General features: G+C 43.0%; 1 long non-coding RNA gene across 1 annotated transcript; it reads left to right on the forward strand.

Moving 5' to 3' along the window:
- Positions 1-3,598: 3,598 nt before the first annotated feature.
- On the forward strand, positions 3,599-12,319 carry LOC125756739 (uncharacterized). Its single transcript, XR_007414711.1, has 4 exons — positions 3,599-3,942; positions 4,006-4,057; positions 5,564-5,657; positions 12,223-12,319. It is a non-coding gene; the product is annotated as an uncharacterized LOC125756739 (long non-coding RNA).
- The last annotated feature ends 499 nt before the right edge of the window (positions 12,320-12,818 follow it).

The following is a 12,818-nucleotide window of genomic DNA, read 5'->3' on the forward strand; positions in this document are numbered from 1 at the left end:
CTAGACTCTAAGGCCGAAGCGCTCTCCGCATTCAAAGTGCTGACGTCACCAAGTGGAGGCGGCGACGGCAGCGGGAATCCGGTTTCCCCCGTTCCCGGTGGCCCGCTCAAACGCGGATGGATACAACTGGAACACGTGTCACTGGTCGTCATTAAGAAAGTGCGCCATTTTTCTGAATAAACAAACACAATCGGCGGAAGAAACCTGCAATAATCCTATGAGAGTTATCTTTAAATGAAATATCAGCAACCAGCGAGATAACTTTCAACTCAAAAGCGCGCTATATTTAATGACGGAGGGCGAGTAGTGCGGCGGCACACCGGCACGTCAGTATGTTTCTTGTTGCCACACGTGGTACGTCGGTTCTGTCAGTGCAGTGTGCCGTTTTTTTCTAAAATGTGAAAACGTCGTGCGTGCTGAAGCGTGTGTGGGGCATTGAATTCGACAAACCGAACAAGTGCTGTGTCCTTCAGTGCAGTAGCAATTACGACTTGAAGTGCAAGGTGTGCGTTTTTCGATTTTCCAAGATGCGGAGCTGCGCTAAAAATGGCTGCACGCGATTTCGTGTGACAACTTCACTCCTTCACAAAACCTCAGGGTGAGTTTTCCTGCAGAATATTCTACATATACTTCCAAGCGTGATTAGAAGTACGACGGTCGCCACTTCTAGAAACGCCAGTGACGAGGATGAGGAATGGCATGACCTTCAGAGGAAAGCAAACTGTTCACGGCCTTGCTGCAACGTAGTTGACACCGAGGAAACGCTGTAAAACATGACGGACATTATCCCGGTATTGGTGTATATGGCAGGGTATGCTGTCTACGCCGCCTTGAAGAAACTCAAGAGTGAGGAATGTAGAGAAGCAACGACAGTGAATAAAGAAATTTCAGTTTGTGTTGCAGAGAAGCACTGACATCGTCAGAGCAATGGACGGTGGAAGTATCCTGCTTTTAGCGCTGTTTGTCGTAAATGCTGTCGCATATAGTGATGCAGTCCTGGAGCAATCGTCAAAATAAGAAGTGCCTTAAAGTTCTCGAAACAGCATCAAGTGGTTACAGACCTCACCGTGGAGCTCCTAACCAACGACGAGTCGTCATATTTTAATACCTGCGACGATGGACATGCTTGACAGCTGGTTCTGAAGCAAGAGTTGCAGTGCAGCACGAATCCGCCCATACAAGTCTTTAGCCGCAAGAAATGGTTTTAGAAGCTGAATCGAAATCAAAGAAGGGAAAGCTGGAAACGCTCAGCTAGAAATAGCTTTCGAAGTGCCTTTGGCCCCGCTGTAAATAAAGTTGTTCAGACAAAATGCCATTAGCCTCCCGTTATAAAGCACGCTTGCGACCTGGTGTAAGATTTCCTGTGTTTCATTTATTACCTGCCCATAAGTTTCCCTATCACTGGCAAGCGCAACTCGAGAAGGCAAATGTATGGAGCCTACGTATTTTCGCACGAACAGTTAGCCTTGCAGTTTTACTTAAGGTCGAAGGGTAGCTTGTTCCTATGAATCTTTTTTTTTTTATTCGAACTTCCTTGAATGCATTACGCCAAGATAATTTTCTTCGAGGTATGACTACGTGTTCGGGCTCTTTTGTGGCCGATGTATCACTCAGTCGCAAGTTTGTGCTACCAGCCCGATGTATAACCAAGAACCGATGAACAAAATTATGCGAAGTTCCTGGACATTTGATATATCTATTTCTGTTTACTACCGAGGTGAAATACAGGGCATAAGCTCAGCAAAACTCGGTTTAAGTGCTTGATACTCCTCAGAGCAAACACACGTCTTTTACTTATTCACAAGAGAAAGAATATGTCAAAATTTGTGAGGCTCATTTGACCGTAAATATTTGCACGCAATTCCTTTACTCCTGAGGAGGGAATTCCTAAGCACCAAAAAGGAACACTGACGAAAGAAAAGGCGAAGACAAGCGCACAGCAGACGTCCCTACGCAAGCCTTCGCTGTGTGGCGAGCAACCGCCGCCGCCGCTTCGTGACGTCACGGTGGCAGCCTTCAGGCCTTTAAGTCTAGAAGGTGCACTCTTAAAAAAAAGGTAGTAGAAAAGGTAGTAACGGGACCCGTTACTACCTTTGTGACCCCATTACTACGTATTGCGGTGCTTTTACTACCTCAGAAGTACACACGAGGTCGTAAATGTCAGAGGTAGTAAACGGTACTACCTGCCTAGGTGGCGTGTTAGTAAACGTTACTACTTGCGTACTTGCACACATACGTCCGCTTCTGACGTGTAAAGAAAGGGGTGCAGCCGCATCTAGAGTAGCATGTCGTCAGTGGGTGAAAGGGGATGTGAATTGGTTGAAGAGAGGTCTACTGACACCACACAATGCTTTTTATAAATATTTTTATTGCGCAACATTATTTTCAATGCGAGAGTGTAGCGTTTTTCGTTTTGGCGATATAGAACGGGCAAGGATTTATTCTTACGCAAGAATTAATTGTGCACTGTCGGATGACACGCATAGTAAATAAATAGGTTACACTGACCAGTGACATCGCCTGTGCATGGTCTAAATACAAATTTGCAGGGAAAGCCACCCAGGAATGTTTATGCACCAGAACCGAAAACAACAAAATACTCATGCACCAAGTGTTATACGACAAGGTTCTAAAACTCAATATAGATTGAAGGTTATCCACCGGATATAACGAAGCGCTCACTAACTGACTAACAAGCATAGTGTCGATCGCATGCGGTGAAGCGATACCCCGAAGAGTTAAACAAAAGCGTCAGTTTTCCATTTGCCCGGAGGTTGGGGGATTGGATTAGCTGAACAGTGGACATTGAGGAAAGCACAGGAGATAAACCTATCATATCGTTGTCAGAATTTGAAAGTGCACTTAAATATCAGCTATACGTTTACAACAAAAATACGGCTGGGAACAGTGGCTGGCAACGTAAGTGCACCCGCACCCCTCCCCCCCCCCCCTTACCCTCCCCTTCCTCGTCGGTAAATTCAGGCGAGGGGGTGATGGAGGAGGGAGGCCGGAGTTGCGCACACATGACTCCCATCCCGCAGCTGACGCTTCTGCTTGCTTTTACAACACCCGCTGCTACGGAGAGAAAGTAGAGGAATGGCCACCTGGTCAGGTACACCCTTTCTCTCTTATTGTGCTGGAATGCATGTTATCCATGCTTCACTACACACCGGCAAAGCCTCTAACTCTAAAACAAAATTGTGTTCGGCACCTGTAGTACACAAAATCATTGCCCCCCGAGATTTGTACTTTGCAGCGTTGCTTTACAAAGACTCAGAGATGACCATTGATTTAGGTGTGAGCTTTGAAATTTGTTCTAATATGCCAAACACAATAGGTATAGCTGCAAAACTAAGTATAAGTAACGAAAAAATAATGCAGTTGCACCTAAACCTGTGTGAAAAGCCACGAAAACGTTTTATTTCTAATATAAAATATGACCTGTAGCATAGCACGACACTGCTGCCACCTACATTTTTTTTTTTGTTTAGACTGTAAGCTAACTGTTGCAACAGGTCTCGTTGTACTACAGGAGCACCACCAGCTTCCCGTGAATACATGTGCCTCGCGCTTACATTTTTATCGTGTTGACAGATATTGTGTGCGTTTATTGTGTGCTTATCGTACTCGACATTCGTCGACTGGGCATTTTCCGCGTGTTGGGGCGTTCTCCTGCCTTGATCCAGTGGCGGATGATAGTCGTCGTTCGTTGCCGCTCAACACAGCCTCATGGGACGCGCAGCTTTGTGTCCGCGCTCAAAAGTGCTTTCTTGCTTCGTTCATCGATTACTCACGTTGATCGAGTGATTCAATATCGAGTGTACTTCCGAAGACAATCCGCGTCCGAGTGTTGGGACAAGCGGCGACCGCGGTTCCACAGGAGGGGAAGCGTGAGCCTTTTGACGAGCGACTATGAAGAGGCACAGCCCATGCCAAACTTGGGTAAGTTGAAGGTCGCTGAACTACGTAACTTTGTTACTTCATTGCATAATAACTACTACGCAGGAACCGGCGTGTTGGCATAGCGAGGATGATCAACCAGATACCCGATAGGCAGGTATGTTTTGTGCTTTGAGTGCACTTATATACACCACCATAAATTACATGTTTGAAGGATGCGCGTTGCGCTACGCGATCATATGTTTCGATCATGCAAGCCTCGTGTCGTTGTTCTGTTATTCCTTGACTGTTTACTGTACGAGATCATCGCTTGAGAGTGTTTCTAGAATCCCTTATCGCTGATAGAAAGTGCTTGCTTTTTAAACACATGGGTTGTCTCGTAATGTTTTCACGGTGTTGCTGCGAGAGTTCACCAAACTCGGTAATAACGGGCAAAAATATCACAAAACTGGGGACATCACAAGACTGGGGACTTGATAGAAAAACACACAGCCCTGACACGCGCACGCGATGATGGGTATGTTTTCGTGGTTGCGTCCCCGAGCTTTTCGCGAGAAATCCATGTAGTTGTTTTGTGGTTAGGATTTCAACCTAGCTGCCTCATAAATGTTTTAAAGGAGCTCACTTGAAGTAAATGTATTTAAGTGAATTACGTTACGTACTGCTACTAAGTGCACACTCCAGAAAATGCGTACTTAATTTGAAGAAGCACATGTTTATATCAAATAGTGTTATTAGATGAATATGTCAATTAAATTAGGTTAATTAAGCTAACACATGCTACGCTTTGTTGCAATATTGTGTGTTTGAGAAAATATGCGTGAGCTCTTGTTCTGCCATTATATATTTTCTCTTAGCATCTGCGTGAGCTCGTGTTCTGTCATTATATATTTTTTCTTAGCATCTTGAAGTGCACGAGGTTCTCTATCACAAATAACTTAGGTTGTGCTCATGTAGTAAGAATGTTGCTTTATTCTGTGGTGCTTTAAGTTATTGTATTTTCACGCTTTTTTTTTTTACTCAGCATGGTACCAATATTGATTTTGTGTTTATTTAGATTTGTAAGGTCATAAATTAAAAGAAAAAGATCTCAATTCTCATATATGTTTCCAGAAGTTCACAGAAAGTTGGAAAATATTCTCGGTTTTGTGAAGGGCTTACATAACTGAAAATGAAATCAAATTGACAGCTCAACTGTACAAGACAAACTACATGTGAATTCGCTTTAGAGAACGAAAAGTTTGTTTCCTGAATGGCTTACATTCATGATGTAATACAATGTGTATGGCTCGTTCCCACCTCACACCAAGTGCACATGGATCACGCACTCTTTTCATTTTTTTTTATATTTCGATAAAAGTGTATCTCGTTTTTGTCATCTGCATCACCCATACGGCTACGTGCATATTCCGGGTAGTGCTTACTGTGTACATGTGTGAATGTAGAACACGCAGTGGCACTCTTTCAATAGTCTGCAAGTGGCTAGTTCACTAATACAGCTGTTCTTATTGCACCCTGATCCCTTCATTGAAGGGTCGATCTCTTTAATATATGAATATAGACTTGCCTGAAGACATGTTTGGTACTCACTATCTGTGTGTGGTTGGGTTTGTTTTGCGTGAAAATCAACGTTTCTTTGTGGTATCTGTTATGCATGTATCAGCGATGAGAGCTGTTCATGGCACCGACACAGAGGACAGGTTGCAGTACAAGATAGGAGCATACATCCTGCAAGCCCGGGCAAGCCATAATGAGTGGTAGGCATTTCTTTTCATCACTAGATTGGGACAGTTTGGACACGTAGCACCTATTGAGATACAGCGTATACTGGCCTTTAGCTTATGGGTGGGAAACCTATCTTCTGCACTTCAGTGCAATGCATATTATTTAGTTTGCATTCCTTGAACATGGAACGTGGAATAGTTTGTATTGTTGAGTTTGTAATTTTTGAACATGGGATGTCGCCAGAGTCAACGTTTTGAAACTTGGAGTTCTCTTCATAAAGGGAGCAACTGTTAATTCTTGATGTTGCTATCTTGATGAAGGCAAGTCTACTCGTTCAAGAGTTGGCTGCAGCGACATACTCTGTTTGAGGATTTCTTCGTCTCTTCAAGCCTCCTCCATCTTCCACCGAACATCTGTGTTGTGTGTGCTGCCATGAAACTGTGTGGTGAAACTGTGTGGTGCTGCCATGAAACAAAAAATTCAGGCGTGCGCAGGCACAGCTGCATCGAAGAAAAATAATTATTTCTTTGTTAAAGATAGTGAAGGCACACTAACGCAATCTCAGCCAAGATTATTAATAGTTGCCGACTCAATTTTAATGTAGTAGTTTCGTCGCTGAGCTTACGCACAATAAAACTCATCAAAAATGGGAAGCAACCACGCATGCTCCAGTGTTCAGCTAACAAGTCATTACTGCCTTTCTTTATGTTTTAGTGTTCCCTGAGCCTTTCTTTCATACACTGCCCCATTTGCCCCACATAATGCTTATCCCATGATCTGATAAACGATGCCTTCTTTACAGAGCGCATAACGTGTCCTGTGATTCCTATTGCAGCCAAGTGAGTGCCTGGGTTGCAACTTTTTCATAGTTTAGCACGCTTATTTGAGGCCGTGAACACTATGCTGATGATTGACCGAGCACCAACTGTTTTTATATTGTCGGATATCCTGGGCAGGTATGACATAGTGGCAAACATATTTTGGCCATTACGATTAGCCGTTTCATTGGCCTGGCAACTGGAAGGTGTTTTTTTGAGTAGGGCTTCTGCAGCCAATACAGCAAGGGGAGCACGATATCCTGCTTGCGTCCAGCGAGTCCTTGAAATCAAGCCTCGTCCAAAAGAAATGGGAACAGGATTATTTAGTACAATATGCTAGCACATAAGTTTTTAAATGTTTTAGATATGAGGATGACTGTCTCTTCATTAAATACTACAAAGGTTCTTTCGAATCTGAAGCCACTAACATATTAACACTGGCACATGATTACTAACACCCGCTGGTGCTTACCCACGAGCATCCAGGCAAGGATTGTACCATATCAGGTTCCTGAATGTACAATTTCATTCACATAAAAGCTGCATGAGCTAGTCATACGAACTGATGGGAAACAAGCCATTGCTGCCTTTTAGTTTCTCCCACTCAATAATGGTAAAAAGGTGCATTGTCTGACACTGCCTCGACAGTGGCGTAGCGAGGGGGTAGCAGACAGAGCCCATGCCCCCACCCACCCTCCTCCCTGAAATGAATTTCTGCCTATGCCTCTGCGGCTCGCAAACACGGTAAAAATTTCTGTTCCTATTTCTTGTGGACAAGCCTTAATTTCCAAAGAACTTCCCTGACACAAGCAGGATATCCTGTTCACCTTGCTGTATCGGTTGCATATGCCCTACCCAGAAAACCACCTTCCAGTTGCCAAGCCAAAAAAAAAAGGCAAATCTTGATGGCCGAAAAATGTTTGCCACTATGCCATATCTGCATGTGATATTCAACAATATAAAAACGGTTGGTGCTTGGGATCATCAGCATAGTGTTCATGGCCTCAAATAAGCATGCTAAACTATGGAAAAGCAGCAACCCACATACTCAGAGGAGAGGATTGGCTGCAATAAGAATCACAGGACACTTTACATGCCCTGCAAGGAAGGTACCGTTTATCAGATACCCCTATCATGGGGTAAGCATTATGGAGGGCAAATGGGGCAGCATCTCAAGGAAATCTTTACATTGCAACAATGTAAAGAAAGGCAGGGATTGCCGGTTTGCCGAAGAGTAAAGAAACTATACTGCATTGATCATTGAATCAGCAAGTATTCATATTCTTGAGATTGCGTTAGTGTGTCATTACACTATTTGTCAAAAAAGAACTATTTTTCCTGGCCGCAGCTGTGCCTGCGCATGTTGAAGTTTTTCTTTTTAAATTATAAATATGTGTGATCTGAGTCCAAAAAACACTTAAAAGTTAGCGCCTATCTGTGTCCCTTCTTGTCCTGTCTTCACTAGTCTCTGCGATAAACATAATGGTTTCAATGTTATGCGTACCCACGTGTTCTTGCATTGATAACGTCATCTGCAGGCATTTACAAACAGCAAAAGGCAATGAAACATATATATTCTGCCACTATATTATCAAGTGATACAAAACTGACTCATGCAAAGCTCTAGGACACACTTTCGCAGTGCATTCCAATGCTCTATTTCTCTATGTGGTGGGCCTTAATATCCCCTCTTCTGACCTTACTGCTATTTATGAACAGATTTATGGTATTTTTATAGGTTGTGGTGCAACCTAGTTTTGTGCAGCATCTTGCAACATGCGACTACTTATTTCCTTCCAACAAAGCCTTGTTGTCAAATAATCGATAAGCCTGAGAGTGATAACCTGTATCGGAGAGAGCCTTCATTAGAAGGCAGGGCATACCCATATGTTTCATCACATTGTTTGGAACATGATCCCACCACATCTATAAAGGTACCATAAATCTGTACATCACACGGTTCACGACAGACTGAGCCCTACCACACAAAGATATGTGTAATGCACTGTATGATGATGCCTTGAATAGCCTTGTTTGACAGCAAAGTTCAACTGTTCATTAAACTCATACTACGGTGGAAGGGTGTACTTTTTAGCAATACTTGTAACTGGGCATGTTGGTACATACTCAGGAGGGAGCATGAGATAATAAACGGACAGTGCTCCTTGCTTCTCTCCTGGATATAAATTTGATTACTGCATTTTACTGTTTGTACATGCACTGTAAATGATGTTATCTCTGTGAAGACATTTGGGTTCAGGTGATATTTTAAGCATCTGCGTGATTTCTAGAAAAGTTAGTTGTGAGTTCAGCACTGCTTTGTGCTCTTTTCTTGAGTAGCTGTGCTATCCTGTCAAGATGTTTAATAAGTAACAGCACACTCGAATGTGAATTCTTCTTTGTGGCAAAACAGTGCAGACAACGGGACGAAGAACATACAGGGCACAGCGCTGGCTATCAACTGATTTCTTTATTGGGAAGACAGAGAATCTGTAGGCAGGCGAGCAAAAATCGAAAAATGGCACATACGCTATCAAGTGACTCGGCATTGCTATCAATTATGATAGGGTTTACAAGATGCGACAAAAGCAGATTTCATTATAACGTAAAGACGAGCAAAAAAAATGGCAAAAAAGAACGATGACATGGTGGTCAGTACCAAACCGATTAAAACCGCTAAAATCTGACATTCATAAATCAACAAAAACGAAGAACTAGAGTCTAAAAAAAGGTTTGTAAGCAAGTAACAGCAAGGCTAGAAAACTGCAAACACGAACAATCAAACAGAAAACAAAAACATGTGACAACAAGCCAGGCCCATAGCCAAGGGGAGGGAGGGGGGGGGGGGCTAGGGGGCTCGCCCCTCCCCCCCCCCCCCGGAATTTCGAAGACACATGGTGTTTTATCGAAAATAAATCATGAAAATAGGCGTTTTTCTCAAATAGTCAAGGCTTTCAACAAGTGCCACCCCCCGAAAAAAATTCCTGGCTATGGGCCTGCAACAAGCGTAGTGATCACAATTGAGGCTCAAGGTAGCTAATTTCTTTGTCAAAGAGTGCTAGTGATGGCGCGCTAACGCAAGCTGCTCCTCTTTTGTGAATTATGTGCGCCTCACAAATTTTGTGTGCACATTGATCTCGATATTTCGTGAGAACTTGCACATTGTCAAGCAAAGGGGAGCAGCCGCATGATGTACAATGCCAGGTTACTGCCTGTTGTCGCTTCTCACGCATTCTGTCATTTATGCACCGTCCGGTATGTCCTACATATGATTTTCCGCATGATAATGGAATGTCATAAACGACATTCTTCATGCATTCAATGAAACGATTTCTGTGCTTCTTGTCACAGCAAGAGGAGATTGTTTCATCACTGTTCACTAGCCTGCATAGCGTACAAAACTCGTACGCCTACTCTGCCGGCAGTCTTCTTCAACCTATGAGAGAAACTTTGAATGTAGGGAACGACAGCCAAGCGAGAGCGAGTGTGCTCGTTTGGCCTGTCATTTCTCGTCGTTCTAAGAATGACCAGCAGCTTTTCTGCTGGGGAGCTCAAAAGAGCACTAGGGAACCCCGCGCTCCTCGAGCGTTCCACCTGAATCGTAAACTTATTTCCGTCCACTGAGGGCATGATCGGACGAGGACGTTTCTGATGTTGGAATAGCCTATTCCTCTTTTAACTAGCTTAGTGTATGCAGAAGGATACGGAAGCGAATTCTTCTGAGACCAAGGAAGATAACTCCAGCAGCTGTGGTCTTCATGGGCTACGAGCAGCAAATCCAAGAACCTCAGCTCACCTTGTACAGGTACTTCTTTAGTGGTTTGAAAGTCTCGGAGGTTCTGAGAAGCGCCCTCGTCTGATCATGCCCTCATCGAACAGAAACAAGTTTTATGATTCAGGTGAAACGCTTGAGGAGCGCAGGGTTCCCCAGCACTCTTTAGAGCTCCCTAGCTGAAAAGCTGCTGGTCACTCTTAGAAGGACAAGAAATAACACGCCAAATGAGCACACTCGCTCTCGCTTGGCTGTCGTTCCCTACATTCAAAGTTTCTCTCATAGGTTGAAGAAGACTGCCGGCAGAGTAGGCGTACGAGTTTTGTTCTCCGCCCCAAACCGTCTGGCCTCCCTATGCAGGCTAGTGAACAGGGATGAAACAATCTCCTCTTGCTGTGACAAGAAGCACAGAAATCGTTCCATTGAATGCGTGAAGAACGTCGTTTATGACATTCCATTATCATGCGGAAAATCATATGTAGGACATACCGGACGATGCATAAGTGACAGAATGCGTGAGAAGCAACAACGGGCAGTAACCTGGCATTGTACATCATGCGGCTGCTCCCCTTTGCTTGACAATGTGCAAGTTCTCACGAAATATCGAGATCAATGTGCACACAAAATTTGTGAGGCGCACATTTCACAAAAGGGGAGCAGCTTGCGTTAGTGCGCCATCACTAGCATTCTTTGCAAAGAAATTAGGTGCCATGAGCCTCAATTGTGATCACTAAGCTTGTTGTCACATGCTTTTATTTTCTTGTTTTGTTTTATGTTTTATTGTTCGTGGTTGCAGTTTTCTAGCCTTGCTGTCGCTTGCAAACCTTTCTTTTTCAGACCCCGGTTCATGGTTTTTGTTGATTTATGAGTGTCGGAGTTTAGCGGTTTTAATCAGTTTCGTACCAACCGCAATGTCATCGTTCTTTCTTGCCATTTTTTGCTCGTGTTTACGTTTTAATGAAATCTGCCTTTGTCACACCTTGTAAACCCTTATGAAATTGATAGTAATGCCAGCCGGCTGAATCACTTGATAGCGTTTGTGCCATTTTTCGATTTTTGTTTGCCTGCCTATATATTCTCTGCCTTTCCAATAAAGAAATCAATTGATAGTTTGCACTGTGTCCTGTATGTTCTTTGTCCTGTTGTCTGCGCTGTTTTGCCACAATGTTCATGAACCAACTAGCCCACCTGTATCCTCTTGTAGATTCTTCTGTTGTTTGTAAAAGAGAGGTGATCAATTTCATGACTATGCAATATTTGCAAGCTGATATTGTAAGTGCGTACTCTTAAGCATGGAACCACGAAAAAATATTTCCATTTTCATAAAACTTTTGTGACCTGTTCAAGGTACCTGGTGAATATACCTTTGGCTTGCTTCCTCTAATGCTCTATTTCTAAATTTTTGTAGAAATGGTTCGTAACATGTTGCAACATGCATATTGATAAAATATATTGTAGGTTGTTAAAGAAACCACTATTTTATCATTCTTCTGACTAGAATTTAGCATTTGTGTTGCTGTATCACCAAGATGCTGCTCCACATTCCACGCGCCTATTGCTCAAATGCACCTTGCACAAGCTGAGCATGAGCTACAAATTGCTCTGGGATAGTTTTGTTTAAAACAATCGAGTGGAATAGGCCTACTGATGAACCCAGGAGTCATGCATGGAGTACCATTTGAGTAGCGAAAGGACACTATTATGCAACATTACATCAAAGAAGCTGACCGAGCTAATTGGTCTGCATATGATAGCTGGCCTATCTATTACACCACAGCTCTAAGAAGTGCTGTATAGTGGTTTGTTTTCTTATGTTTTTGATCAAAGCAGCATGAAGCCAAGGCTATGGGGTTGGACATTGAATACACATTGATCATTCAAATAAAATGGTAAAAATGATATCACTATTTCGAAACGGAAAGTCATTAGTCATGAATTGCAGCATCTGTTGTGTTGTGCTAAGCTGTTCGCTTCAGTGCCAAACTACATTTTCACACTCTCTTGCAGGTTTCAAATACAGCAACTGTACCACAACAGTGCAGCGCAGGAGATCCTATCGTCAGTGCCGCGTCGAGAAATTAAATAAAAAAGCGCTTACTCCTGGAAACTGCTCGTATCGTCTTATTGGTTTGTTATTATAAAACTGCACTTTCATGAGAATTGAATGAATTAGCCCCATTTATTGTCCCATCGAAACTAAATAAATTGTCAATGTAGAGCTTGTTTCCAAATGCCTGCATCATAGGCCTATAAGATTACTTATTGGCTTCAAAATGCTCTTACATGTAAAGAACGCTGTTGATATAGTCATTGCAGGAAATGGTCTGCTGATATTTTTGTTACAAAGCTCTAAAGTGTACACACTTTCATATTGTTAACCACAAAGAGATTTATTGAACTGTGTGCAGCAAACATGCTGTTGCAGGCATAAGGCTGCAATACGCTGAAACTCGTGCGTCAGAATTCTACACACTAACAGCAGCCAATTCCTTGTAGACCCTAATTAGGTGTGGATTAGACTGACATAAGACAGTCTAATGATTCCGATGTCTAAAGACATTGGTGTCTTTATTGAAATACATTAAATGTTTTTATAAGGGATA

The sequence above is a fragment of the Rhipicephalus sanguineus genome, unplaced genomic scaffold, assembly GCF_013339695.2.
Source record: "Rhipicephalus sanguineus isolate Rsan-2018 unplaced genomic scaffold, BIME_Rsan_1.4 Seq5747, whole genome shotgun sequence".
Classification (NCBI taxonomy): Eukaryota; Metazoa; Arthropoda; class Arachnida; order Ixodida; family Ixodidae; genus Rhipicephalus; species Rhipicephalus sanguineus.